Raw genomic sequence first — 17956 nt, 5'->3', positions numbered from 1 at the left:
AACACATCAGTATAGCTCACACATCACTACAGTTCACACCTCACTACAACTCACACATCACTACAGCTCACACCACACTACAACTCACACCACACTACAACTCACACATCACTACAGCTCACACATCACTACAGCTCACACATCACTACAGCTCACACATCACTACAGCTCACACCACTACAGCTCACACCACTACAGCTCACACATCACTACAGCTAACACCACACTACAACTCACACACACTACAGCTCACACATCGCTACAACTCACACACACTACAGCTCACACATCACTACAGCTAACACCACACTACAACTCACACACACTACAGCTCACACATCGCTACAACTCACACACACTACAGCTCACACATCACTACAGCTAACACCACACTACAGCTCACACATCACTACAGCTCACACCTCACTACAGCTAACACCACACTACAGCTCACACATCACTACAGCTCACACATCACTACAGCTCACACCTCACTACAGCTAACACCACACTACAGCTCACACCTCATTACAGCTCACACATCACTACAGCTCACACCCCACTACAGCTAACACATCAGTATAGCTCACACATCACTACAGTTCACACCTCACTACAGCTCACATCACTACAGCTCACACCCCACTACAGCTAACACATCAGTATAGCTCACACATCACTACAGTTCACACCTCACTACAGCTCACACATCACTACAGCTCACACCACACTACAACTCACACCACACTACAACTCACACATCACTACAGCTCACACCTCACTACAGCTCACACCACACTACAACTCACACACACTACAGCTCACACATCACTACAGCTCACACCACACTACGGCTCACACCTCACTACAGCTCACACCTCACTACAGCTCACACATCACTACAGCTCACACCTCACTACAGCTAACATCACACTACAACTCACACACACTACAGCTCACACCTCACTACAGCTCACACATCACTACAGCTCACACCTCACTACAGCTAACATCACACTACAACTCACACACACTACAGCTCACACATCGCTACAACTCACACATCACTACAGCTCACACATCACTACAGCTCACACCTCACTACAGCTCACACCACTACAGCTCACACATCACTACAGCTCACACCACTACAGCTCACACATCACTACAGCTAACACCACACTACAGCTCACACATCACTACAGCTCACACCTCACTACAGCTCACACCACTACAGCTCACACATCACTACAGCTAACACCACACTACAGCTCACACACACTACAGCTCACACATCACTACAGCTCACACCACTACAGCTCACACATCATTACAGCTAACACCACACTACAGCTCACACATCACTACAGCTCACACCACTACAGCTCACACATCACTACAGCTCACACCACTACAGCTCACACATCACTACAGCTCACACCTCACTACAGCTCACACCACTACAGCTCACACATCACTACAGCTAACACCACACTACAACTCACACACACTACAGCTCACACATCGCTACAACTCACACACACTACAACTCACACATCACTACAGCTAACACCACACTACAGCTCACACATCACTACAGCTCACACCTCACTACAGCTAACACCACACTACAGCTTACACCTCACTACAGCTCACACATCACTAGTGGATCTCCGCTGGGCTTCAGTTCCCCATGATCACACTGATACATGTGTACTGATATCTGCACACACTGATACGTGTACTGATATCTGCGCACACTGATACATGTGTACTGATATCTGCACACACTGATACATGTGTACTGATATCTGCACACACTGATACATGTGTACTGATATCTGCACACACTGATACATGTGTCCTCTACAAACACCTTAACTGTTAAACAGAGCTTATTTCAATCCATCTGTATTAAAAGTCATTAATAAATTAATTACTGTAAAAGACCCCGATTAAAATACCGTGTTTACATTTTTCATCATCTGAACATATGGTTCAGTATTTTTATAATTAAGATATTACCTGGATTTAAGGATGGTGTGTGTGTGTGTGTGTGTGTGTGTGTGTGTGTGTGTGTGTGTGTGTGTGTGTATGTATGTGCTTGTGTGCCCACTATGTCAAAACAGTCTATGGGTACAGATGGTTGTCTTTTAGGGGAGATAGAGAGAGAGAGAGAGAGAGAGAGCGAGAGAGGAGAGGAGTGTGCTTTATCTGTTTCCAGAGAGGATGTTCGATCTTTGCCCACTCTTTGATGAATCCAGGTTGGCACGGTGACACCTCATTTCCCTCCGTCTGTCCGTGAGCAGGGTGAGGTGCTCCCGTCTCCACGGCGATAATACGCTTTTACCTGTAGCCTGTGGCATGGCCAAGGGATAGCCGATAATTCTCTGCTATTTTCTCTGTTCAGTATGAGCAGATTCCCTATGTGTCTTAGCAATAGGTACCCTCCCCCACACAGCAGGGTCTGGGGTGAGTGTGTCTTCACACACAGCAGGGTCTGGGAAGAGTGTGTCCTCACACACAGCAGGGTCTGGGGTGAGTGTGTCTTCACACACAGCAGGGTCTGGGAAGAGTGTGTCCTCACACACAGCAGGGTCTGGGGTGAGTGTGTCTTCACACACAGCAGGGTCTGGGGTGAGTGTGTCTTCACACACAGCAGGGTCTGGGGTGAGTGTGTCCTCACACACAGCAGGGTCTAGGAAGAGTGTGTCCTCACACACAGCAGGGTCTGGGGTGAGTGTCTTCACACACAGCAGGGTCTGGGGTGAGTGTGTCTTCACACACAGCAGGGTCTGGGGTGAGTGTGTCCTCACACAGCAGGGTCTGGGTTGAGTGTGTCCTCGCACACAGCAGGGTCAGGGATGAGTGTGTCCTCGCACACAGCAGGGTCTGGGGTGAGTGTGTCCTCACACACAGCAGGGTTTGGGGTGAGTGTGTCCTCACACAGCAGGGTCTGGGTTGAGTGTGTCCTCACACACAGCAGGGTCTGGGGTGAGTGTGTTCTCACACACAGCAGGGTCTGGGGTGTGTCCTCACACACAGCAGGGTCAGGGGTGAGTGTGTCCTAACGTTACCAGGGAAAGTAACTATTTGCATTACAGTTAAAAAAAAAAGTTATATGCCAATGAATAAGGATTTTTTGAAAAAGCAGTTTTCACAATTAGTTGAAATGAGTAGATGAGAAAAGTGTTTAACTTTTTATATTTATTGCACATCCAGAGACCAGTGCAGGATAAAATCCTTTAAAATCCCAAATCTTTGTAAAAAAAAAAAAAAAAAAAAAGCAAAAGTAAACAGTTACACTATATAAAGTGCATTTACATCTATCAAATTAAATAAAATTCTCTCAACCTGAGACGACTGGTTTGTTCACAAGAGAAGTAAACTTAACAATAAAACATCTATTCTTAATTAAACAAATCAAATACCCAGTCTGGTAGACATTCAGGAACTTCAAGTATTTTCTTAAATAATGTTTATATCGCCACCTTGAAAATGCTAATTTGTCTTCGGCTTACTCCTGACTCGCCATTTCTGCCTCTTTTCCATTTGGTGTGTCACTGGTGCGCTTCGGAGCGCGTGTAAAAACACTGGCTCTGATTGGCTACCATAACGCTGCCTTAGCCAATCGCTTACTGACTTGTTAAGTTAAACCGGTGTTACACAGAGAGCTGTGACCTGTCGAGATCTGTTACTCCGTCTGGGCAGCGGTCCGCTCGGATTACTGTTAGTATATCAATATATAGTAACGCACCGCTTTTAATGACCAGTAACGTCAACGGCGTTGTAACGACAGGAAAAGTAATTAATTATATTATCCCGTTACTGATAAAATGACGCCGTTACCTAACGCCATTATTTTTAACGGCGTTATTCGCAACACTGGTTACTGCTATAGTGAATTGTTACTGCTGTAGTGCAGTGTTACTGCTGTAGTGTTATTGCTATAGTGAATTGTTACTGCTGTAGTGTAGTGTTACTGTTGTAGTGTAGTGTTACTGCTGTAGTGTTATTGCTATAGTGAATTGTTACTGCTGTAGTGTAGTGTTACTGCTGTAGTGTTATTGCTATAGTGAATTGTTACTGCTGTAGTGTTACTGCTGTAGTGTTATTGCTGTAGTGTAGTGTTACTGTTGTAGTGTAGTGTTATTGCTATAGTGAATTGTTACTGCTGTAGTGTAGTGTTACTGCTGTAGTGTTACTGCTGTAGTGTAGTGTTACGGTTGTAGTGTAGTTTTACTGCTGTAGTGTAGTGTTACTGTTGTAGTGTAGTTTTACTGCTGTAGTGTTACTGCTGTTGTGTAGTGTTACTGCTGTAGTGTTATTGCTCTAGTGATTTTTTATTGCTGTAGTGTTACTGCTGTAGTGTTACTACTGTAGTGTTGAGTTACTGCTGTAGTGTAGTGTTACTGCTGTAGTGTAGTTACTGCTGTAGTGTTATTGCTATAGTGAATTGTTACTGCTGTAGTGTAGTGTTACTGCTGTAGTGTTACTGCTGTAGTGTAGTGTTACTGTTGTAGTGTAGTGTTACTACTGTAGCATAGTGTTACTGTTGTAGTGTAGTGTTACTGCTGTAGTGTAGTGTTACTGCTGTAGTGTAGAGTTACTGCTGTAGTGTTACTGCTGTAGTGTAGTTACTGCTGTAGTGTTACTGCTATAGTGAATTGTTACTGCTGTAGTGTAGTGTTACTGCTGTAGTGTTACTGCTGTTTCCTGTGCTGCTTCTACCTGCATTTAAAGTCCAGATTAAAATCAAATCAATTAACATATAGAACTAAATGGTTCATAGGCAGTTAACACACATAACAGTTTATACTCACACATAATCGTTTATCTGCTCATCCATTCTGTCTTGCTGTAGTAAAACGAGTCATAATTCCTCCATTAGAGAGGAGGTGCCCAGGGAGGTCACTGAGGCACCCAGAGAGGTCACTGAGAGGTCAAATCAAAACCAAGCCACGTCATATCCCCAGAGGCTATTGATTCTGTTACTGACCTACTGATTTTACACACACACACACACACACACACACACACACACACACACACACACACACACACACACACACACACACACACACGTGCGGTAGTAAATCTTGCCACGCTACACTGCTCCCAACATAGGCTGTTACTGAAACCAGGGGAGTTTATAGTCATTGTGGGATATAAACTCTAACAACCGGGGCATCTTTGGCAGTAAAATGCATAGACTGTGGACACAGCCAAGTGTAACTGTGCAAGGAAGAGCTTCCTTCTTCCTGCCGTGTCCTGATTGGCTTGTGCATGAAGAGTGGGAGTGCCCCTGTGGCTCAGTTGGGACAGGAGTGCACCAGCGCCCACTAGGGCCGGGAGGCAGAACTGCAACATATACTCAACAAACAGCGAAACACAAAACCGTGAAGGTCACACTGCTAATGATTACACACATGCACGCACGCACAAACACACACACATGCACATACTGTATACACAGTGTCATCAGTCAACTATTGTAAGCATTCAATGTTACAGTTTCAACTTATTTTTAGTTACAATATGTGTGTGTGGGGGGGGGTAGGGTGTAGGGGTGTGTGTGTGTGTGCGCGCGTGTGTGTGGGGGGGGGAGGGTGTGTGTGTGTGTGTGTGTGTGTGTGTGTGTGTGTGGGGGGGGGGGGGGGGGGGGGGTGAAGAGATGGAAAAATATGACCCAAATGGGCAGAAGTGTGAAGTATATTAAAGCTGCTGTCACTTCTCTGACAAAAGCTAATAATGCATCATATTACAGAACAGAAGCCCCTCATATGCAGCTCTGGGCCTGCACACACAAACCAGCCCCACCCAATAAGTAGCTCTGCAGCCTTTAGAGGGGGAGGCCTCCTAACCTCCCCTCCTAACCTCACCTCCCTTAACCTCACCTCCCCTCCTAACCTCCCCTCCCTTAACCTCACCTCCCCTCCTAACCTCCCCTCCCTTAACCTCACCTCCCCTCCTAACCTCCCCTCCTAACCTCCCCTCCTAACCTCACCCCCCTCCTAACCTCACATCCCTTAACCTCACCTCCCCTCCTAACCTCACCTCCCTTAACCTCACCCCCCTCCTAACCTCCCCTCCCTTAACCTCACCCCCCTCCAACCTCACCTCCTAACCTCCCCTCCTAACCTCCCCTCCCTTAACCTCACCCCCCTCCAACCTCACCTCCTAACCTCACCTCCTAACCTCACCTCCTAACCTCACCCCCCTCCTAACCTCCCCTCCTAACCTCACCTCCCTTAACCTCCCCTCCTAACCTCACCTCCCTTAACCTCACCTCCTAACCTCACCTCCTAACCTCACCCCCCTCCTAACCTCCCCTCCTAACCTCACCTCCCTTAACCTCACCTCCCCTCCTAACCTCACCTCCCTTAACCTCACCTCCTAACCTCACCTCCTAACCTGACCTCCCCTCCTAACCTCACCTCCTAACCTCACCTCCTAACCTGACCTCCCCTCCTAACCTCACCCCCCTCCTAACCTCACCTCCCTTAACCTCACCCCCTCCTAACCTCACCTCCTAACCTGACCTCCCCTCCTAACCTCACCTCCTAACCTCACCTCCCCTCCTAACCTCACCTCCTAACCTCACCCCCTCCTAACCTCACCTCCTAACCTCACCTCCTAACCTCACCTCCCCTCCTAACCTCTCCTCCTAACCTCACCCCCCTCCTAACCTCACCTCCTAACCTCACCTCCTAACCTCACCCCCCTCCAACCTCACCTCCTAACCTCACCTCCTAACCTCACCTCCTAACCTCACCCCCCTCCAACCTCACCTCCTAACCTCACCTCCTAACCTCACATCCCCTCCCCTCCTAACCTCCCCTCCTAACCTCCCCTCCCCTAACCTCACCTCCCCTAACCTCCCCTCCCCTCCTCACCTCCTAACCTCACCACTGAATGTGCAGCCAACACCCAGGATGGGATCAGCGAAGGAGAGGAGACAAGGAGAAACGGAGGGAAAGAGAAGGGCGAGATGAAGAGAGGAAGAGAGGGAGGGAGAGAGGGAGAGAAGAAGAGAGGGAGAGGGAGAGATGAAGAGAGGGAGTGAAGAAGAGAGGGAGGGAGGGAGGGAGAGAGGAAGTAAATGAGAGAGGGTGAAAGAGAGTGAGGGAGAGACCCTCCGGCTCACAACCCGCTCACATCAGCAGCTTCGAGCTTTCTGCTAGTGAGCCACTGTACCATGCTCTCCACCCCTTGCAGTGTGTGTGTGTGTGTGTGTGTGTGTGTGTGTGTGTGTGTGTGTGTGTGTGTGTGTGTGCAGGGCTGTCTGAGCCCAAGGCAAGAGGAGATCATATCTGCCTGTCCTCTGGGATTGCACAAGTTGAGTTGAGATAAGACACACACACACACACACACACACACACACACGCACACACACACACACACACACACACACACACACATATATACATACACAAATATCTAATGGATGTGTATGGTATTTGTTTATGGAGAAAAATATTTCCAAAGGGTTAATGTTTTGTCTTTTATATCTATCTATCTATCTATCTATCTATCTATCTATCTATCTATCTATCTATCTATCTATCTATCTATCTATCTATCTATCTATCTAGTGATAGTGAACTAAAGGACAAATCAGAGAGGAGAGACTCCGCCCGCACACACTTGTGCAGGAAATCTCTGGGTCCAGTGTTCCCTCGGGAGGGCACTGGGTCCGGCGTTGTTTATACACCAGCCAAGCTTCTCCAACAGGGTTGAACATATGCACTGAGGTATTACCACTCTGAGCAGTGCCTGCCGTGTGATATCTGGTATGATGTTGTGCTTTGCTGCTGAGGTCAGTAAATGCTGCGTGATCTTCCCGGTCTGGCCGACCTCGGGTGACGACCGAGAGGTAAAGTCTCCGAGTCTCGATCCGCCCACGCGCTCAAAGCCCAGCTATAAACCCACCAGGTTTCATACCTGCTTCTCCGCAATCCCCAAATCCCCAGCAAAGTACCTCAGCCTTCTGCAAAATATCACACATGCTTTCCAGTGTAAGAGGAGGGGCTCTTCACGAGCAGCAAATCACCACGTTCTGTCAGTTTATCTCCGCTGATGCAGGTCTTTAATGGCCAAAGGATGGTCCACAAATCCTGAAGAGCCTCTTCATCACATCACTACACTATTGGTTTTTTCAGATGTCAAAAGAATCCACAAAGCTTTCCTCTCCCAAGTATGTCATTCTGTGCCACTGGACTACAAATCCCATAAGCCACTGGTGGTATTATTGGTTTTCTTCCCATGATTTTTAATACACACAAAACCGTAAAATAAATTGATGTACCTTAAGATAAACTCCACACCAGAATCATGATCCTTGTGTTAGCCAAACGCACTTTCATTCACTCTCTGAAGTCGTTTGATGATGAAGTCTGCTGCCCCGTTTCAGAGATCTCCACCCATCACGCAACATGGAGGTGCAGAATCACAGCAGAACTCCATGGCAGGGGAGGAGTGCAAAAATGGGTGGAGTGAAGAGTGAGAGTGAGAAAGACTGAGAATGAGGAAGAGTGAGAGTGAGGAAGAGTAATACTGCAGGTGAGGAGGAATGAGAGTGAGAGACAGACAGCCCATAAGCTGCGTGTGGTGTAATGCACTGACTCAACCCTGACCCTAGGTGTGTAGGGAGCAGGTGTGTAGGGAGCAGGTGTGTAGGGAGCAGGTGTGCAGGAAGCAGGTGTGTAGGGAGCAGGTGTGTAGGTGTGTAGGGTCCAGGTGTGTAGGGAGCAGGTGTGTAGGGAGCAGGTGTGTAGGGTCCAGGTGTGTAGGGAGCAGGTGTGTAGGGAGCAGGTGTGCAGGGAGCAGGTGTGTAGGGAGCAGGTGTGCAGGTGTGTAGGGACCAGGTGTGTAGGGACCAGGTGTGTAGGGAGCAGTTGTGGAGGGAGCAGGTGTGCAGGGACCAGGTGTGTAGGGAGCAGGTGTGTAGGGAGCAGGTGTGCAGGGAGCAGGTGTGTAGGTAGCAGGTGTGTAGGGAGCAGGTGTGTAGGGAGCAGGTGTGCAGGTGTGTAGGGAGCAGGTGTGCAGGGATCAGGTGTGTAGGGAGCAGGTGTGTATGGAGCAGGTGTGTAAGGACCAGGTGTGTAAGGAGCAGGTGTGTAAGGACCAGGTGTGTAGGGAGCAGGTGTGTATGAAGCAGGTGTGTAGGGAGCAGGTGTGTAGGGAGCAGGTGTGCAGGGAGCAGGTGTGCAGGTGTGCAGGTGTGTAGGGAGCAGGTGTGTAGGGAGCAGGTGTGCAGGGAGCAGGTGTGTAGGGAGCAGGTGTGTAAGGACCAGGTGTGTAAGGAGCAGCTGTGTAGGGAGCAGGTGTGTATGAAGCAGGTGTGTATGGAACAGGTGTGTAGGGACCAGGTGTGTAGGGAGCAGGTGTGTATGGAGCAGGTGTGTATGGAGCAGGTGTGTAGGGACCAGGTGTACAGGGACCAGGTGTGTATGGAGCAGGTGTGTATGGAGCAGGTGTGTAGGGACCAGGTGTGTAGGGACCAGGTGTACAGGGACCAGGTGTGTATGGAGCAGGTGTGTAGGGACCAGGTGTACAGGGACCAGGTGTGTATGAAGCAGGTGTGTATGGAGCAGGTGTGTAGGGACCAGGTGTGTAGGGACCAGGTGTGTAAGGAGCAGGTGTGTAGGGACCAGGTGTACAGGGAGCAGGTGTGTATGAAGCAGGTGTGTATGGAGCAGGTGTGTAGGGAGCAGGTGTGTAGGGAGCAGGTGTGTAAGGACCAGGTGTGTAAGGAGCAGGTGTGTAGGGAGCAGGTGTGTATGAAGCAGGTGTGTATGGAACAGGTGTGTAGGGAGCAGGTGTGTAGGGACCAGGTGTGTAGGGAGCAGGTGTATATGGAGCAGGTGTGTATGGAGCAGGTGTGTAGGGACCAGGTGTGTAGGGAGCAGGTGTGTATGGAGCAGGTGTGTAGGGACCAGGTGTACAGGGACCAGGTGTACAGGGACCAGGTGTACAGGGACCAGGTGCGGTGTAACACTGCCTCTCTCAGACACGCGGGTGCTAACGTATTCTCACACAAGCGTCACCTTGCATCACTGCACTCATCCTCACTGAACTCTGTGTGTGTTTATTTACTGAATTCCTTCATTACTCCCCACATTACTTAATTGCTTACTTCATCACTTAACCACTTAATTACTTAATTACTTAATTCATTACTGATTTACTTTACTACTCGATTGCTTATTATGTTAACACTGGGAATTGCAGGTCAGCAGGTCAGTCGCGTCTTTAAAGCCAGAAAAGACTCATTTTATCATCTAGTTTAGCATCTAATTTAGTTATTTTATAATTAAGCACTATCTGATAGTCCCAGACGATTGGTTGCCAGGCGCAGAACGGCACTCCGCCCCACAGCAACAGCAGCGTCTGTTTCTCCATGGCGATGGTCTTCATGGCGACAGGCAGTATTGTAGAGTCATCATCAGTCAGATGTTAGTGTGGAGGCCCAGGAGGGACGGCAGTGTGTGTGACCAGCAGCCAGTGACACCAGCCAGCTCTGAAACCACACGGCACACACAGTATTGTGCGGCTAGTTCAAATATTCCGACTCGAATGGATTAGCAGGCGGCTCCATTGTAAAGAGTTCACACCATGATGGGCTTTTGTATGGAGCCAGTACAGTAACTGCTAGTCTGAGTACTTCAGTGGGAAATACTACAGTGCCCTGGTGACTGTTGCTTTTTATTGTAATGAGAATGAGAGAGAAGGGGAGAGAGGGAGAGAGGGGGGGAGATGGAGAGAGAAACAGAAGGGTTAGAAGAGGAGAGGAGGAAGGAGGGAGCACTCTTCAGAAGATGTATGCCACATTAAGGCCTCCATTTGCCAGCTCAATAAAAGTCGTCCCACTCATGAGGGATATTGTTCCCTTTGTTACGGACCCATTCATTACAGACACCAACCACACTCCTGTCACCAGGAATGCAAACTAAACAGGAGCTGAAGGGGGAGAGAGAGGTAGAGGTATATGGAGAGATAGAGATAAAGGGAGAGAGAGAGGGGGGTAGAGGGAGAGGTAGAGAGGAGAGGGAGAGATAAAGGGGGAGGTAGAGAGAGGGAGAGATAGAGGGGAGGTAGAGAGAGGGAGAGGTAGAGGGGAGGTTGAGGGAGACTTTTAGAATGTAAGGTTTAAGCTGTAGTTAGCTTGAGCTTGAAGATGTGTTCATAACAGTCTCTCTTTGAGTTGTGCATAACGCTCCGACCTGAGCAGACGTGTATGAGACGGTTTCTGACGGTTTTCCAACAAGGGGAGGGGGTCTGAAACAAAGGCTGGAGCAGGGAGAGAGAGCTGACTGTGTATGTGTGTGTGTGTGTGTGTGTGTGTGTGTGTGTGTGTGTGTGAGGGTCCTGGTGCAGCACGAAGATGGAGACATTCACAGAGAGGCCACCACTTCAGCTCAGACTACAGACGGAGAAGAAGAGAGAGGGGTCAGAGAAAGAAACAGAAAAAGGGAAAGAGAGAGAGAGAGGGGGGGGGGGAGAGGGAGAGTGAAGGAGAGAGAGTGATGGAGAGAGAGAGAGGGAGAGAGAGTGAGGGAGAGAGAGAGAGGATCAGGAGGTTTTCTGGAGGTAAACAATCACTCCTGTCTGTCTGCTCTGTCCCTGCACTCTCTGCTTCTCATTTTGGGTGGTGATTGTGTCAGTGATGTTTGTGGTACAGATCCCATACAGACTTGCAGACAAACAAACACACACACACACACACACACACACACACACACACACACACACACACACACAGACACACACAGAAATACACAGAAAAGCCAGTACATGCACACACGTACAGGCACATTGTTCCTGCTGAACCGCTAACATCATGGCAGGCTGTGGTGAGAGATCAGGGCTACTTCCATCTCCGCATCTACTGTCCATCCATCCTGAAGACCTGCTGTGTAACGCGCCCTCCAGTGCGCGTGTGTGTACGAGTGTGTATTTGTGTGTGGGTGAATATGTGTATGTTGTGTATACATGTGTGCAAAGGGTAGTGTCTGTGTAATGCATTACGTTTAAGGTCAGTCTCGAAATGCGGTGTATACATTGTTACATTAAAACGACTTTCTTCTCTTATTTGGAGGTGTGCTGGTATGGTTGTTTGAGCACCCCTAAAACGCAGACACGCCTCTGCTCAGACTGAGTGAAAGCTGATCAAACCACCTTTAGATGCTGGGAATCACAAACTCCCAGAGCTGGAGAAACCCCACGTGTTTAAAGTGCTGTCAGCTCTTATGGAATATTCTTCACTTTTCATGGATTAGTGACATAAACAGCTCAGTTTAGTCATGAATGGCAGTTCTAAGAAACTTCACTTATCTTAGCATAGCTTAGCCTAGCTTAGCTTAGCTTACTGCGCTAACCCACACAGCCGGCTACGTGACCTCGTGTGTGGCAGACTGAGATGTGGTTAAAGGTTGTGTCAAAGTGACGATGTTCAGAATTTTGGTGTTCTGACATTTTAAAGGAGGTAGTGGCTATGGGTGTCATGTACACATTGACTTTTGTAACAGAGTAACAGTGTAACATTGTAACAGTGTGACAGTGTAACATTGTAACAGTGTAACACTGTAACAGTAATGAAGGATGCTGACTTGTAATCTGCAGTCATGGAACACAAAGTGAACTGTTCATGATAGAAGAGTACATTAAACCGATGTCAAATACAGTCTGTTTTACTGGGACAGGACATGTTTGGAAGATCATGTTGTGATGTAATGGTGTGTTATGATTGGAGGGATCAGTGGATCACGTGACTGGAGGACTAGAGGAGACCAGCATTCCCAACAGACATGTGATGGAGCTCAACAAAGAAGACGTGTTATTTGTGTCATCCTCAATGTGGAGTTTTATTTAAAGTATGTAGAACTCAGCACTGACCACAACACAGACTGTTGTGTCTGTACTGTAGCGTTCACGTCTGGGTTAGTCCAGATTACAGACGACCTATTACAAATGTGTCCTTAACTCAATCCAAAGAATTTCCGTGGTAATCTAATGTAATCTGATTACGTTAGTCTGATTACTTTTGGATTACTATAATCTTACTTGACCTGCCAGAGTCTTATGGAGCACTGCTCATCTATGGTGACGAACCCAGCTGTCAGATGCTCCTCACGGTTTGTGTGAATCAGGAATAACTGCAGATTTGCAGACCTGTGTGGGTGAGCAGGTTCTACACTGCACAATACACCTAGTGCACCTACTGCCCCTAGTACCCCTAGTACCCCTAGTGCCCCTATCCCACGTCATACTGCCCCACCACGGGGTTGGATGTTGCTGTTGTTGTTCCTGTGTTTGATGTGTTGTCATATGCTTCTGCCTTATTATGCTCCACTAGTTCATTGTGCTTTCTCGTTAACACGTGTACACTAGCTAGTGACTTTGTCGGGCGTTGTCCTTTTTGTGTGTTGCTATGCTGTTATGCTCTCGTGTACGGTCGTGTCTTGTTTGTGTTTCACTTTAGTTTTTGATTAAATGTCTGTTCCGTGGCTCATGTCGATGCTAGCTGACCCAGTCCCCGAGCTTGTGTAAACCAACGTACAGTCCTGTGGTATTGTGTACGATACTGTGATATTGTATCTGATACTGTGATATTGTATCTGATACTGTGTTATTGTGTCTGATACTGTGATGTTGTGTACAATACTGTGATATTGTGTACAGTACTGTGATATTATGTACCATACTGTGATGTTATGAACAATATTGTGATATTGTGTACAATACTGCAATATTGTGTACAATATTGTGATATTGTGTACAATACTGCGATATTGTGTACAATACTGTGATGTGTACAATACTGCGATATTGTGTACAATACTGTGATGTTGTGTACAATACTGCAATATTGTGTACAGTACTGTGATATTATGTACCATACTGTGATGTTGTGAACAATATTGTGATATTGTGTACAATACTGCAATATTGTGTACAATATTGTGATATTGTGTACAATACTGCGATATTGTTTACAATACTGCGATATTGTGTACAATTATGTGACATTGTGCACAATACTGCGATATTGTGTACAATACTGCGATATTGTGTACAATACTGTGATGTGTACATTACTGCGATATTGTGTACAATACTGTGATGTTGTGTACAATACTGCGATGTTGTGTACAATACTGTGATGTTGTTTACAATATATCACTAAGAACAAACTTGTGGCGCTTTGCTGGATAGAAACAAAAGATAAAAGACTTTTCTGGAAATCACTAACTCTGTTTCCTCTGTATTTTTGTTGTCTTTGATGGCCTAAATTGCTCAGCACTAGGCTGTGAATGTATCGTGGAAAGCAGATCGCAATCCTGCCTCTTCAGTTCCCCTGCATTATAGCTAGTGTAAGCAGAAGCTTATTATCTGATAACGTTAATGAAAGCAGAGAAAGACATCAAAAGTACGAGAAAGGTCGCATAAGTGCGCATGTGCTTCCGCTGACAGATTACAGGAAAATTTAGTACAAGACCCAGAATGCACTGTGGGTAAGAACCAGTTGCACTGTGAGCTACGTGTTAAACTTTTAAACCTTTAAACACGTTTAACCTTTAAACATATGTTGCTTCAGTTATAGTCTTTATTTAGAGTAAAAAAATGCTGATTGTTTTAACATATTTATTTTAGTGTCGATTAATTTTAGTACCAGGAATCCATGATCCGCTTCATGCTCATGAACCTCATGCCGCCCCAGTTCCTGAAGTTCCTGTACTCTCCAGGACCGAAGTACCACATCCTGCCTCTGTAGTTGGGATGTTCGTACATGAGCCAGTGGCCGTCCATCATGTGACAGGAGTGGCAGCCGTCGGACCAGTGGTAGCGATCCATGAAGGAATCACAGTCATCCGTCATCTCCATCATCTGACCCATGAAGTTCTCCCTGTCATAGATCCTCATTCTGTGGGATCCTCTGTACTGTTTGAGAAGAGAACAAACCGTGTTGCTTTGGAGAAATCCTTCTGGAACACATATAGTTAATTTCCAAAACTATATATCAGAGTTGATACTGTACCCGAGGGATCATGCGGCAAGACCTGATGTAGTTACCCGTCCCCCATCCCCACATGTTCATGTAGTCGGCGTACTCCCCCCTCTTCATGAAGTAGCTGTTTCCCATGTAGTTGGGGTGGTCGTACACCATCCAGCAGCCGCTCTCCACCCTGCAGGAGTGTCAGAACAATCACCGGTGCACTCGTAGGAGCGACCCATGAAGTTCCTGTCCTCGTAGAAGATCACCTGATCATCGAAGATCAACCGCTCATGTGGTGTTCACCTTGAACATCATGTTGGTGGGTTGACCTGGTTGGTTTCTGGCTGGTAGACTGATGTCCTGCAGGTTTAACTCTTGTATTTATACCGGACCAACAAAACAGAGCATGTGGCTCTATTTGTGAAAACTCCTGACTGAGCAGCACAGCACACAGACCCACAGTCAGGCGGGTTTCCTCACCAACCCCATGTGACATGGCCTTCAGAAGACCTTACAGCCAGGTCTACTGGCAAGACAACACGCATGGGCCTTTTCTCAATACGCATGGCCCTTTTCTCAATACACGTGGGCCTTTTCTCAATACACCTGGCCCTTTTCTCAATACACGTGGGCCTTTTTTCAATACACGTGGACCTTTTCTCAATACACGTGGCCCTTTTCTCAATACACCTGGCCCTTTTCTCAATACACGTGGCCCTTTTCTCAATACACGTGGCCCTTTTCTCAACACTGCATTGTGCCTCTTTCATAAGGGTAACTTTTCAGTTTTTTTCTGTATGAGGGACTTTTATCTGTCCTTCATTTGTTTTATTTTTCTGCATGTGGCCAGAATTAGGAATTTGGCACAAGTTCTACGAATTACTTTCAGTTTTTTTTGCCAAAAGGCTTGTCTAAGCATAATAAATGCACCATGCTGATCTGGTGGTTTAGTGTGTGTGTGTGTGTGTGTGTGTGTGTGTGTGTGTTTGAAATGTGTGAAAGGTATGTGTGTAGAGAGAGGGACATAATGTGCAAATGTTTTAGGAATGTATGGAAATAAAGTAAGAATTGTAAGAAGTATTACACTACCACAAGTATTAAAGGAAGTAATATATTACCACAAGTGTAATAGGAAGTATTGGAAGTCTTGGTTTGGCATTGCTATTTTTTGATAAGACACAGGAGTCAGATGGGAAACCCTAGCAGCACATCAAGCTTCTCAAGACCTCAGAAGATCTCAGGATATCAGGATCTTAGGACTTCAGGACCTCAGGACCTCAGAAGATTTCAGGACCTCAGTATATACAAGTGATATTTGTTCATTCTTTAAAAATCCTCAGCTTGCTAAGTGCTTTTTAAACAAGTTTGCAAAAATAGATTCTGGCACTGAAAAATGTATCACTCCAGAACACAGATGGTGTTAAATATCTGTATCACAATAGGCCAAAACACCGCCTTAATTGGAATGTGCATTAATTTGCAGGTTTATGAAATGTAAAATTGACATGACGGTAAAGAACACGATCAACTCTGTGTGGTGGTAAACAGTCTAATCAGCTCTGGGTGGTGGTGTACAGTCTGATCAGCTCTGTGTGGTGGTATACACTCTGATCATCTCTGGGTGGTGGTGTACAGTCTGATCATCTCTGTGTGGTGGTGTACAGTCTGATTAGCTCTGTGTGGTGGTATACAGTCTGATCAGCTGTGTGTGGTGGTATACAGTGATCAGCTCTGTGTGGTGGTATACAGACTGATTAGCTCTGTGTGGTGGTATATAGTCTGATCAGTTCTGTGTGGTGGTATACAGTCTGATCAGCTCTGTGTGGTATACAGTCTGATCAGCTGTGTGTGGTGGTATACAGTCTGATCAGCTCTGTGTGGTGATATACAGTCTGATCATCTCTGTGTGGTGATATACAGTCTGATCAGCTGTGTGTGGTGGTATACAGTCTGATCAGCTGTGTGTGGTAGTATATAGTCTGATCAGCTCTGTGTGGTGATATACAGTCTGGTCAGCTCTGTGTGGTGGTATACAGTCTGATCAGCTGTGTGTGGTGGTATACAGTCTGATCAGCTGTGTGTGGTGGTATATAGTGATCAGCTCTGTGTGGTGGTATACAGTCTGATCAGCTCTGTGTGGTAGTATATAGTCTGATCAGCTCTGTGTGGTGGTATACAGTCTGATCAGCTCTGTGTGGTGGTATACACTCTGATCAGCTCTGTGTGGTGGTATACAGTCTGATCAGCTCTGTGTGGTGGTATACACTCTGATCAGCTCTGTGTGGTGGCATACAGTCTTATCAGCTCTGTGTGGTGGCATACAGTCTTATCAGCTGTGTGTGGTGGTATACAGTCTGATCAGCTCTGTGTGGTGGTATACAGTCTGATCAGCTGTCTGTGGTGGTATACAGTCTGATCAGCTCTGTGTGGTATAGTCTGATCAGCTCTGTGTGGTGGTATACAGTCTGACCAGCTCTGTGTGGTAAACAGTCTGATCAGCTGTGTGTGGTGGTATACAGTCTGATCAGCTCTGTGTGTTGGTATAAAGTCTGATCAGCTCTGTGTGGTGGTATACAGTATGATCAGCTGTCTGTGGTGGTATACAGTCTGGTCAGCTCTGTGTGGTGGTATACAGTCTGATTAGCTCTGTGTGGTGGTATATAGTCTGATCAGCTCTGTGTGGTGGTATACAGTCTGATCAGCTCTGTGTGGTATACAGTCTGATCAGCTCTGTGTGGTGGTATACAGTCTGATCAGCTCTGTGTGGTGGTATACAGTCTGGTCAGCTGTGTGTGGTGGCATACAGTCTGATCAGCTCTGTGTGGTGGTATACAGTCTGATCAGCTGTGTGTGGTGGTATACAGTCTGATCGGCTCTGTGTGGTGGTATAAAGTCTGATGAGCTCCGTGTGGTAATATAGTCTGGTCAGCTCTGTGTGGTGGTATATAGTCTGATCAT

General features: G+C 46.8%; 1 pseudogene; it reads right to left on the bottom strand.

Moving 5' to 3' along the window:
- Positions 1–14667: 14667 nt before the first annotated feature.
- On the bottom strand, positions 14668–15276 carry LOC143502068 (gamma-crystallin M2-like; annotated as a pseudogene).
- Positions 15277–17956: the final 2680 nt, after the last annotated feature.

This window comes from Brachyhypopomus gauderio, unplaced genomic scaffold (genome assembly GCF_052324685.1).
Source record: "Brachyhypopomus gauderio isolate BG-103 unplaced genomic scaffold, BGAUD_0.2 sc188, whole genome shotgun sequence".
NCBI lineage: Eukaryota > Metazoa > Chordata > Actinopteri > Gymnotiformes > Hypopomidae > Brachyhypopomus > Brachyhypopomus gauderio.
The sequence above is the reverse complement of the archived record's forward strand: the minus strand, read 5'-3'. Positions and strand labels throughout refer to the sequence as shown.